This window comes from Penaeus chinensis, chromosome 7 (genome assembly GCF_019202785.1).
Source record: "Penaeus chinensis breed Huanghai No. 1 chromosome 7, ASM1920278v2, whole genome shotgun sequence".
Taxonomy (NCBI): domain Eukaryota; kingdom Metazoa; phylum Arthropoda; class Malacostraca; order Decapoda; family Penaeidae; genus Penaeus; species Penaeus chinensis.
In genome coordinates this window covers 21375307-21385306 of record NC_061825.1, presented here as the reverse complement: position 1 = coordinate 21385306, position 10000 = coordinate 21375307, and the positions used below count along the sequence as shown (strand labels likewise).

At 38.6% G+C, this 10000-nt stretch overlaps 1 protein-coding gene across 1 annotated transcript in view; it reads right to left on the bottom strand.

Moving 5' to 3' along the window:
• The window catches only part of LOC125026907 (TBC1 domain family member 17-like), a 75072-nt gene that overhangs the window by 54290 nt on the left and 10782 nt on the right, over window positions 1-10000 (bottom strand). The gene's annotated exons all lie outside the window — the stretch shown is intronic.

Below are 10000 nucleotides of genomic sequence, written 5' to 3'. Positions count from 1 at the left end.
TGCTTAGGTACTACCCAGAATTCTGGCCCACCCTCTCCACCCTCTACAGATACCGTCCATTATCACTAGGTGACAAGGAGTTTCATGAATCATTCCTTCCAAAAAAATGTTTTCTAGGTTTCATTTTATCAATGTTGTTTATACATGTGAATAGCTCCAGAAATGGTTGGTCATAATTATAAAATAATAAAAATATAATAATAAAATAATAATGGTAATAAAATTAGTAACAATAATAATTATATATTTTTTTTCTGTAAATTCAAGGAACAAGTTAAACAGGAAAGATCAGTTAGGTCTAGTAAATGACTCCTTAGCAATGAAGTGCTTCTGAAGCCATTTGTGGAAATGTAACTAGTGAAATCACAAAATCACTGTGCATAGTGTATGAATCTGGCTCTAATGGGTTGACTGTTCCATGACCATGTTGTCTAGAATGTGTAATGGTAACTTTTACTGTAAAGCATAAAGAAAGCTAAGAATCATTATTTCAAATTAGTCACAAACTTATGATTTTCCAGCATCCTGGCAACCCATATTTGTGGCTGAAATTGTCTTTCTTATGTAATACATATCAAATTGAATTGTACATTGTACTTACTTTACTTCAAAGAGCTATACTTATTATTTATACATATATATATATATATATGTGTATAATCACATATATGTATATATATACATACATATATATGTATGTATACATAATAAGTATAGCTCTTTGAAGTACAGTATGTAGAATGTATAGTTCAATATGCATATATATGTATATATATATGTATATATATGTATATATATATGTATATGTATATATGCATATGTATATGTACATATATGTATAGGCATCTGTATATATATATATATATATATATATATATATATACCTATATACATATATATATATACACATTCATAAATAGAGATGTACATATACATACATATGTATATATAATATATACATATAAATATATATACACATATATATATACACACACATATATACATATATATAATTATACATACATATACATATACACACACATATACATATACGCACACATATATATACATATAAATAAATACATATACATAAACATATATATGTATACACATATATATAATTATATACATGCACATATATATTTATATATATATATATATTTTATACATATATGTATATATATGTATATATGTATATATATATACATATATATAAATATACATCCATATATACAAATAAATAAATATATGTGTATGTGTATATATATAAATATGTATATATACACATATATCTAATATATATATATAAATTTATATATATATATATCTATACACACACACACATATACATTATATATACACATAAATATATATTTATTAATATATATATATATATATTAAACTTCGACAGTAGCTCATTGAAAGAAAATGTCCATTGGCAACAGGCTTCAGCGAGGAGCATGGTGATAGGTGAATTAGCGTTGGCGTTGTGAGGTTCTAAATCCCCACTGCCATCAGAACATGAATGACACGTAAGATGGTCTTGGGTGGGTCAAGGAAAGTTGTCTTAGCTTCCTGGTTTATTGTTGTAGATAGATATATGACCCCCCACAAGACCCCCGTGTCCCTGCATCAAGGACGATGTGGTGGAGCTGGGCCTTGTGTGGCTTAGCCTGTCTGCTGTCTCTCTCTCCCTCCAATTTACAAATGTGTCCTATTATGCAGAGGTTCCCTTCAAGGGCGGCTGTTTACTCCCGTGCGAAAAGAGAAAGCCAGGTGGCACCTGCATCCACCCAAGGAGAAAGACAGCTGCTGGGACCGAGGTGTGAAGTGTACCATCTGGTCTTGCTATGTATTGTTGACAATATAAATGTATATACACACACACACACACACACACACACACACACACACACACACACACACACACATATATATATATATATATACATATATATACATATATATGCATACACATATACATAAATATACATATATATGCATATATATATATATAAACATACACATATCTACATATATATATATACACAAATATATGCATATATTTATATACATACACATATCTACATATATATATATACACATACACATATATACATATGTATATATATGTATGTATACATAAATATATATATATATATATATATATATACACACACACACACACATATATACACATTTATATATGTAAGCGTAAGAGAGATGTTGGGAGCACCACTGTCCTCAGATGTAACGAGTGACCACCAAAATCCACCAGATTGACGGTCTTGGGCGGTCAATGAAAGTTTTAGTTTGCTGGTTTATTACTGAAGTTTAAGTTTAGTTTTAAGTTTAGTTTTGATTCCATTTGTAACAATGGATATTCTTGGTGTGACATAGTGTCTGTTTCATTTTGCTTCTAAACTATCCCCTGTGTGCAAGGAATGGCCGGGGTTACCATCCACTGGCGGCGAGGGATTCGAATGCAGGTCAGCAAGATTGCTAGACGAGAACGCTACCGCTGCACCACACAGCACACGAAGGTAGATATGAGACCCCTAAGAGACCCCTGTGTCCCCAGGTGGAGGATGAGGTGGTGGAGCTGGACTCTGTGTGACCTGTCTGTCTGCTGTGTGTCTCTCTCTCTCCTCCGTCTTATGTAGCGGTATCCTTGGAGGGTGGATGTTATTCCTGTGCGAAAAGAGAAAGCCGGGCGACACCTGCATCCTGAGCAAGGAGAAGGGCAGCTGCTTGGACAGAGGTGTGAAAAGTACCATCCAGTCTTGCTACATATTGTTGACAATATATATATATATATATATATATCTATATATATATATATATATCTATATATATATATTTTTATATATCTATATATATATCTATATATATATATATATATATGTATACATATAATATGTATAATATATATATACACACAGATAGTCCCCTACTTAAGAACATTCTACTTACACACATTCCATACATACTAACAAAATTTGTAAAATTGTTTGAAAGATGCTAGCAAACTTCAAATTTTCCGGGCGCGAATATAGTTCACGAGTCTGTCAAGCCGTGGCGCTGCCGCACTCACTCATCTGTGTGCATCACTCGCCTGCACTCCCGCCATCAACATGAAAGCATTCTTCACTGTGTCCTCATGTACCGACAATTTTTGTGTCATAATTCGCTTTACCTGAATTACCATCAAATAATATAAAAAGCATTACATATTTACAGGCACTATATAAGGTATGTCGTACTTATTGGGATTTATTTACAGGTATTCTTAATGTAAACAAAACTTTAAAACAATGGGAAAAAAGGCAATGGAGACCTGACTTTCGACATACAAACAAATTGACTTACAGACAGCCTCTCGGTCCCCATATGTCCATAAGTTGGGGACTTACTGTATATATATATATATATATATATATATATATATATATGTATAAAAATAAAATACAACCCTCCTTGACCAGCACTCAAACCTAGGTTACGAACCAACCATGCTACATGACCCATGAAACAGTGTGTGCAACTAGGATCTAACTAGCTCCATGGTAATGATAGCGAGGTTTTACACATATTCCCCATGGGCACAATTCTAAACCAAAGTCCGATGTACAGAGGTGTATATATATGAAAGATAAAATAATGCAATACCTCATTGATACAGATATATAACAACCCTCGTTGACCAGGACATGAACCTGGTCACACCAGGTATGAACCAGAGGACTACTACTAAATCAACCATGCCACATGACCCACTAAAAGGAGTGTACAACTAGGATCTAACTAGCTCCACAGACATTGCCTATCTACTCATGCATGAGTGATGACAGCTAGGTAGTCCAGGTTCTCTGGTTCATACCTGGAGTGACCTAGGTTACAGTCCTGGTCAGGGAGGGTTGTTACATATCTATATCAATGTGGTATTGCATTATTCCATCTTTCATATATACACCTCAGTACATCTGACTTCAGTTTCAAATTTCTAAATCCTTTTCCACTGGGTGCCCACAGTTAGTTTGAATATAACCTTGCTATTATATATTACGATACTTCTAATTTTATACTTAGTGTATAGGAAAGGAGGCTAGGCCCACGATAGAAGTAATTGAACCATTGGTTTAGAGAAATATGGGATACCATGGGAATGAGAGGATGGGGGTGTTTTTAACCCAATGTCACTGGGGAAATTGAATAAAAATTGAGGAAAATGCTGTGCTCATTTTCTATATTTTTGTGAAATGTCTCTGCACATAGATGGTTCTGCTAGTGCTTAGCCATAAAAGAGTCAATTAGTAGACCTGTATTTTTTACTAGTTCTATGAATATCGATGGTGTCATAAACATTATAATTACTATAACGTTATGAACATTAGTAACAGCAAAATAAGATAACGTAAAATATTTTTGTAAATCAAAGAAAAGGGTAAACGGGAGAGACAGGCAGTACTCGTAACTGGCTCATTGGTGACTTAGTACAAGTGCAGCCATCAAACAAGTAACTCACAGTGGGCATAGCACATACATACACATCATGCCTGTCGGCACTGGGTTAAAAGGGACTCTTATTTTATATTTACACTTTTATACTAAATTCATTCACAAGAAGAAAAGAGGAAATATGTGATTGGCACAAGGAGACAAAAGGGCATATGAGGGTGGGAAATGCGGTAGTTTTTGATGGGTGTAGCTGGAAGAAACATGCTAAACAGTACCAGCTTTTAAGAGTCTCTGCTCAGTTGTGGGCCACTTAGATCTTTTTTTTTTTGTGTGTGTGTGTGTGTGTGTGTGTGTGTGTGTGTGTGTGTGTGTGTGTGTGTGTGTGTGGAAAGCCACAACCTTGGCTATTCAGACTTAAGTAGTTACTATTAATACCATAATTATCATTATTGACATTATGATTATGATAACATTATCAAAATTCTTGTAACAGATGATAGAAGCATGTTTAATATTTGACTTCTAAAAAAATTAAGCATTTGTGGAGGAATCCCTGTGTAAACACGATTACCCCAATACTGCTGGGCATGGCATGTATGTACATGCCATGCCCACTGTGAGTTTACTTTATGGTTTTTACACATGCATGGCAAGACTTATACTAAGTCACCAATGAGCTAATTATGACTATGAGGTAATTACTGCCTGTCTCACATTTACCCTTTTCCTTGATTTACCAATATATTTTACGTTATCTTATTTTGCTGTTATTAATGTTTATAAAAGTATAGTGATCTCTCTTGTCTTACATACCAGAAAAGCAATGTGTTCCTTATCTCACAGTAATTCCACTGTCCTCAGCCGACTCCAACAGGTCTACACTTATTATGATGACAAAGTGACCTTAGAACATGCTAATTCAACCCTTATTGCTCGTGAACAATTACCATGCTATTATTCTGTTGTCTCTGTGAATAACTATGTGTTGTTTATACTCAAAATGTTCGTTAGAAAATGCCTATTCTGAAGAACTAAGTATGTTATCACTATTATTGTCTATATTCAAATGTCTATATGTTTTGTGAATACTCAGCATTTTTGTCTCCTTATCACAAAGTTTTTTAGTCTTGTAAACACCATAACTCTTCTGACATACAACTGTATGTACCCTTGTTCCTTCACCAAGAAACCATGTAACCATATGTATCAGACTTTATGGTCATTCAAATTCTTTCATGTTTTCCTTTATGAAATGTTCCAAAACGAAGTTTGTTAACCCAATGCCGTCAGGGAAAACGAACAAAAAATGGGGAAAAATGCTGTGCCCATTTTCTATATTTTTTTGTGAAATGTCTGCTCATAGATGGCTCTGCTAGTGCTTAGCCACAAAGGAGTCAATTAGTAGACCTTGTGACCATACGTGATTTGAATTGGCGGGAAAAACGTATTTTTTACTAGTGCTATGGATATCGATGGTGTTATTTTTATTATAAACATTATAATTATTATAATGTTTTTTAATATTAGTAACAGCAAAATAAGATAATGTAAAATATTTCGTAAATCAAAGAAAAGGGTGAACGGGCGAGACGGGCAGTACTCCTAACTGGCTCATTGGTGACTTAGTACAAGTATAGCCATCTATGTGTATAAACAATCAAACAAGTACTAACAGTGGGCAAAGCACGTGTCTACCCGTCGTATCCGTCGGCAAGGGGTTAATAGAAATTTCTGAGCAGTCCAGACAGACCGCTCACCACAGCGGGCCGGGCAGGTCGCTCACTCTTCCCTGGGCGTACCATACCATTCCAGAGTCGGATAAGTCCTCCACCTGTACATGTATTATTACATTGGTGGCACCGCTCTGGGATAACGCACCACACGAACCCTCCGAAGATATCACACTACGTGAAGCCACTCTCAAGACAATCTATCAACTCCTACAAGCGGAGACACCTTTGTCGAATTCTGTCACTCAAAGACTTAATCTCATGATACTTCTGCGATTTCCTGACATCAAGCACGAAGCCAGTCTTCCCTGCCGAGTTGACGTCGCACCCCTCTCAGCGCACAGTACTTCAACACCTGTTTAATGATCTCTCCCCTCTACTTATCCTCGACTTCCCATGGTACCCAGGACCGTACTGGTAATTGTCTGTGCCAAGTTTGACCTGCGCCCAGAAAATAACGATAATGGTGAAGTGCCCCCAGAGCAAGCGACCCTGACCCTTACCGTCGACTACCTTATAACTACAAGTTAACTTCTATGTTGATTATACTCAAAATGTTTGTTAAAAAGTCCTTATTCTTAATCACTATGTTTGTAATCATTATTACTAACGATATTGTAGTTATCCAATGTTCACAATTTAATTGTATTGACATACAATCCCCGACAAGACCTGTGATCACAAGACCCTTACACTGCTATAAAACAGAGAGCCTGTACTGACATTTCCCACGAAAGAACAATGTTGCCGTATTCTCATGTATAGTGAACCCTCAAAAAATCAAAGCCGAAGTCACTCTGCCCTCAGCATCAGCTCGGGCAACACGTTATGCTCTCTCAAAGACTGCTTCGCCTCGTGCCTCCATGGGCGTACCATACCATACCAGAGTGGGATAAGTCCACTGATAGTACATTTCATTATTTGGTGGCACCGCTCTGGGATTACCGCACCACATGAAGCCCTCCGAAGATACAGCACCACGCTAAGCCACTACCACCGCAAGATTTCATCTCACGATACTTCTGTGATTTCCTGACATCAAGCACGAAGCCAGTCTTCCCTGCCGAGCTGACGTCGCTTCTCCCTTAGCGCACAGTACTTCAACACCTGTTGCAGTCCTCAACACTTGCTGCAGTAGTCTGACGCCTGCAACATCAACCAACACTGCTCTGCCAGTACCTCAAGGCGAGTTTCTTTATCCTCACTGTTCTCATTTGTTTAGGAAATTCCCTGTGAAGTGAAGTGTCTGATTTGTTCTCGCTCTCATGAACACCTGTGTTCCTCCCCTCATACCTATGAGTACTAAATTGGTTTTCAGGTTAATCCATCCAAGTTTTGTTGATTTGTGAATCTACACGATGCTGAATTCTAGTTCATTCATTATGAACTATTTCACAAGAAAACCTTTCCTGCGTTTGTTTGAATGTCTAGAATAATTATCTTCATAGGAAAAATCATTCCTGTTTCCTATAATGCAACTTATCTTAATTACTTCCCATCAATCCTGCCTATTCGTGTGCAACTACTCTCATTACCCTGAAGGAAATATGTTCTAAGTATGGCCTATCTACGTACATTTTCATGGGAATGTCTTTTGTTCTGCATCCTTGCACATGAATCCAACATACTATTTTCGTGGAGAATCATTACTATATTTTACATGGTTCTGTAAGCTCATAATTCTCTCGAGATTTAATCCTACAATCTTGATAGTTCACTACTCCCTTCTGTCACTCAGGTGAATGTTGCAATAAACACCCTCTATCCATGACACATTGCTTCCAGTCATTTCCGTATCTTTTGAGTTCATGTCGATATTGTAACTCCCTGAGATATGGCATTACGTCTTCTGTCGCCAAGACATGGTACTGTTGTTCCCGTTTGTTGTCCTCAGAACCAGACACCCTGTGCTGAAACCCACTGCTGACCTTGACTCTCAGATCACCACGTCATTGCCCTCACTGCCGATCCCTGGCGCGCCAAGTCTCGCTCGCCTCTTAACGAGCCCATCTCACGGACATTCTCGCCCCCCATCACCTGCCAACGCCCTTCTGTTCTCTACTGCACGTTGCTGCAACTTCGGTCGTGTCCGCCGCCTCGTCCGCTGGTGATTGCTGCCTGACGTCCTCGTCGCATCTCGCTGTATCTCGTCTCACTCACCACACCTGCTGTGCTGCCTTGCCTGTCAAACCTCGTGACGCCATCACCATGGGGCTCTTCCTCTCCTGAGATGATGAATCCTTCCACCAACGACGTGATCCTGATCCCTCGAAGACCTCGTTCTCACGATTCTCCGCTCAATCCTCCTCTCCTTGTCAACAACTTGGTCCAGAATCTTCTAGACGGGTGTGTGTGTCATTTACGACTGACACGGTGCTTGACAAGTTAACTGTGTCTTCCAGTGATCCTGTGGAACGACTGACGAGTTCTGTAGCTGATCACCACTGCTGCTCCTGTCAAGACCGCCTGCGCTTCGGAACAGTGACCTGTGCGAACAAGCTCCCTAGGCCGCCGACCTTTGAAGTCACCTGTGCGACCTTCTTTGCTTCTCATCTGCAAGAACTGAAACTCCCTGCATCACCGCTTTCTTCGTCTTCAGCTCACCCACTGTAGCAGGATCGAGGACGATCCTGATTAGGTGGCCGAGCGATTTAATGATCTCTCCCCTCTACTTACCGTCGACTTCCCACGGTACCCAAGACCCTACTGGTAATTGCCTGTGCCAAGTTTGACCTGCGCCCAGAAAATAACGATAATGGTGAAGTGCCCCCAGAGCAAGCGATTCTGACCCTTACCGTCGACTACCTTATAACTACAAGTTAACTTCTATGTTGATTATACTCAAAATGTTTGTTAAAAATTCCTTATTCTGAATCACTATGTTTGTAATAATTATTATTGACGATATTGTAGTTATCCAATGTTCACGATTTAATTGTATTGACATATCCAGTGTCCCCGACCAGACCTGTGACCACAAGACCCTTACACTGCTATAAAACAGAGAGCCTGTACTGACATTTCCCACAAAAGAACAATGTTGCCATATTCTTATGTTTAATGAATATTTTGTGAACCCTCAAAATATCCGAGCTGAAGTCACTCTGCCCTCAGCATCAGCTCGGGCAACACGTCAAGCTCTCTCAAAGACTGCTTCGCCTTGCGGGCGTGGCAAGAAACCTCGCTCCTCCATGGGCGTCTCTGCCACGCCTGTCCTCTGTACACCACCTACCATATTCCCATGCAAATAAAAGCTTTGAAGCAGCGACAACTTTAACTACAACACTTCACTTCTTCAAGTACCAAAACGAGTCCCATACAAGTGAGAGTGAAAGAGGATAAGTCCACCACCACCACTAGTACATTACACTGGTGGCATAACGCTGGGATTACCGCACCACTAGTTCATTACAACCTGCCGCAGTCTTCAACACTTGCTGCAGTTGCCTGACGCCTGCAACATCGATCAACACTGCCCTACCAGTACCTCAAGGTGAGTTTCTTTATCCTCACTGTTCTCATTTGTTTCCCCTGTGAAGTGAAGTCTCACAAACACCTGTGTTCCTCCCCTCATAGAAAACGAGATTTCCCCACAGCTGACATCTGTCTCGCGCTCACACTGCGTGCGCCTCGCCTCACTCATGCCCTGCGGTTCGCCTAACCTTTCTTTTTGGTACTCTAATTCCTCTGTAGTTCTGTCTACCTATGAATACTAAATTTGTTTTCATATTAATCTACGTCATGATTATTTCCGAATCCACACGATGATGAATTCCAGTACTTAAAGAACTATTTCACAGGAAAATCTTTCC